This window comes from Xenopus laevis, chromosome 1L, assembly GCF_017654675.1.
Source record: "Xenopus laevis strain J_2021 chromosome 1L, Xenopus_laevis_v10.1, whole genome shotgun sequence".
Lineage (NCBI taxonomy): Eukaryota > Metazoa > Chordata > Amphibia > Anura > Pipidae > Xenopus > Xenopus laevis.
In genome coordinates this window covers 108,157,619-108,161,118 of record NC_054371.1, presented here as the reverse complement: position 1 = coordinate 108,161,118, position 3,500 = coordinate 108,157,619, and the positions used below count along the sequence as shown (strand labels likewise).

Below are 3,500 nucleotides of genomic sequence, written 5' to 3'. Positions count from 1 at the left end.
CAAGGAGGGGACAGACTAAATCAAAAACAGTTGTTAGACGAACAAACGAATCAGGAGGGTCCGCAGACATCTCAGGACAGTCCAGTAAAGACACGCAGCAGCAGAAGGGACAAATAATATTCAACCTTTCCTCTACACCGCTTACAGATACTCAGATCCAGGTGTTAGGTAGGGGACTCAGTTTTGTACCCACTACGAATTTTGATCATTTCAACTTTGAGGTTGAATTGTTTAAATTCTGCTGCAAATTAAACTTGCAATCTTTCTTTGCTTCTGCTCCTACAGGTGATCTGGCAGTGTCTGAGGCTGAGCAATTGAATCCCGACATGACCAATCAGCTACGTCTTAAATCTACATTTATGCCGCCGACATTAAATAGGTCAGTAACTACTTTTGCCAATAATGTCAGGAGGGATGTAAAACAATACAGTATGTTAGACATAAACATCGTTACACAAGAAATGTCAAACGAAATGAAATAACCTCAATACAAGAGTTAGCCAAGGATAAATCACGTAGTGTGAAACCAGCAGATAAGGGGGGAGGCATCGTCATCATGGATTATGAAGATTACAGGAGGGAAGCGTTAGACCAACTGGCAGACAATGTATGCTATGAGATGTTGTCTGGTGATCCGACATTTTTATATTTGAAGGAAATTAAGGATATGGTCAGTAAAGCATTGACATCTAAGATCATTGATGTTAAAACTGGTGATTTTTTGATCATGCAGAATCCACGGAGACCGTGTTTATATCTACTTCCCAAGATACATAAATCTTTGAGTAAACCACCGGGAAGACCAATTATATCGGCCTCTGGGTCTATATGTCAACCTCTTGCTCAATTTGTTGATTCATATTTACAAAAACATGTATTCCTGATTCTCTCATTTATTAAGGATTCTTTTGATTTTTTGGATAAATTGAAATTGGCAAATAGAGATCTTGTTGTGGCAGGTCAAACTCTACTTGTCACAATGGATATCTCTAGTTTATATACCAATATCCCACACAGTCTGGGAAAAGATACCATAAAAAAATTATTAACTGAGAAATTTGAGAATCAGGAATTGGCAGACTTCATTTATGGATTACTGTGTTTTATTTTGGATCATAATTACTTTAGTTTTGAAAATTCATTCTATAGACAGAAACAAGGAACCGCTATGGGAAGTAATGTGGCTCCCTCATATGCGAACCTTTTTATGGCAGAATATGAGGATAAATACATCTATAATTCACCTTTTTGGAAACATATAACCAGCTATCATCGCTACATAGATTATATTTTTTTCATCTGGCAGGGGGATGAATCTGCGTTAACTACATTTGTGAATTATCTGAATTCAATTGAATCCACAATACGCTTCACTGTCTCCTGGAGTTCGTCCACGATATCCTTTTTGGATATCCTTATCAATCGCGAAGCAGGTAAATTTTCTACGAGCATATACCGTAAACCCACGGATCGTAATACACTCCTTCATGCCAGTAGTTTTCATCCCCTTTCACTAATCAAGGCTTTACCCTACTCTCAACTTACTAGGGTGAAGCGCATTACATCAGATCCCAATGAATTAGATTCCTCCATAGAAACTATGGCTGACAGATTTCGTGAGCGTGGCTATACCCCTGGGGCTATTGATCAAGCAATTACAAAGGTAAAAACTAATTTCGAAAGGACAGACTCCACTAGCAATAGGACTGTATTTGTTTTCAAATTTAAAACAGCTAGTCGGTTTATTAAACATACAATGTCTACACATTGGCATCATTTGCAGACAGATGCGATTTTGGGTAATTCGTGCCAGGATGCACCTATGTTCGCATATAAAAGGAAAAAATCTTTTGGTAAAGGCAAACAATAAATTACACTATACTTCTCCACATTTTCTGAGCAATCCAAAACCGGGCAACTACAGATTATTATTATTATTTGCCCATGTGGCTTATATTACATTGGAAAGACTATACAAAAATTGAAAGATAGATTTATCAAGCATAAAAGTGTCATTAAGTTGGGAAAGGAATCTACCCCCTTAGTACAACACTGTAGGGAACATAATCATAACATATCGGCGTTACGCCTAATGGGGATTGACCAGATAGCTTCCTCTATGGGAGGTGTGGACAAGAACACTTTACTGTTGCGTCGTGAGGCGGAATGGATTTTTCGTTTAAATACGGTAACTCCGTCTGGACTTAACGATATATTAAATCTATCTTGCTTTCTGCAGACTAGATGAGGGGTCTCTTGTGGTCTCTCTTGCTCAGCCTCTACATATGCCGTGATCCTTTGGACCGGAGTAAGTATGGAATTTTTTCCCCCCATTATCATTATGTTTTTCTTCTTTTTTTTCCTTTTTTCTTTTTCTTTTCTCTTTCTTTTTTTCGTTCATTTTCTTTTTTACCTAATATATTTGGATGGGAACACAGCGATCCGGTCAGCTACCTTTTTACGAAAAATACATGGCTTCGTGTCCCCCTAATCCTCAACATTTATAGTTTACTTGACTCACGCTAAGAAAGGGGTGCCATATTTACTTTTATTTTGATGATATTATAATGACATACACTAATATAGTCGGTTGTTTTTCAAGACGATTTATTATTGATATTTGTTTTTTTGTGTTTTGTCAGTGAATTGCCTCCAGAACTACAATTGATGTTAATTATGATGCTTTGTGCAACCTTTCCTGAGCGTGTTATATTATGATACTGGGTTGGAACGCATGTGCGTCTCAGTTGGATCCTCATGTGACGCTGGTACTGTCTTGGACGCTTAGCTAACCGGAAGTGACGTCTTGGTAACAATCCGCATCTGTTGATGCTAGAGGAGGGATATACGCTGTATTGGAACGCATATGCGTTCCACTACGATACTAGGCGACGCTGCTCTACCCCCTATGACCAGAGGGGCGGAAGTGACGTCAGACGCCGGATTCCTATCGAATGGACTCTGCATGGACTATAAAATGTTACAGACAGTAAGGCTCGTTCTGCCTTTTTGATTTTTGTTCATTTTTTGTGCCCCTGATGAAGACCCCTAAGGTCGAAACGCGTTGGGCTCATTATGATTTTGGTTTTTGTTTTGTAATTTTTGTATAGTTTATTCTTTTGTCCAATAAATTAATTTTACTTTTTCAAATTAGGTGTGCTATCCATTCCTTTTGCTGTTAAATATTTTTTGGAGACCCTTATGGGGAGTCACCTTTGGATTAGCACCCTGTAGTTTACCAATAGGGTGTGCGCCTTCTTTCTACATTTTGATTCAGGCGGCTCCTTAGTCAGAATCGGCGCTGATATTTGGATATGATATTTTACTCCTAACGTTACCTTATATGTGATATATCCTACGAATAATGATATCTATATATATAAATGAAAACTCATATAGATTTCTTATGTCTCTCCAGTTTTGAGCTGATTCCTAACTTCAGGTCATTTCTACTCTTTGGACTCAGTAAACAGAGATCCTTGGAATCATTCAGACAGAAA

At 38.1% G+C, this 3,500-nt stretch overlaps 1 long non-coding RNA gene across 1 annotated transcript; it reads left to right on the top strand.

Moving 5' to 3' along the window:
• Positions 1-1,249: 1,249 nt before the first annotated feature.
• On the top strand, positions 1,250-3,073 carry LOC108696642. Its single transcript, XR_001932307.2, has 4 exons — positions 1,250-1,433; positions 1,549-1,663; positions 2,240-2,308; positions 2,643-3,073. It is a non-coding gene; the product is annotated as an uncharacterized LOC108696642 (long non-coding RNA).
• Positions 3,074-3,500: the final 427 nt, after the last annotated feature.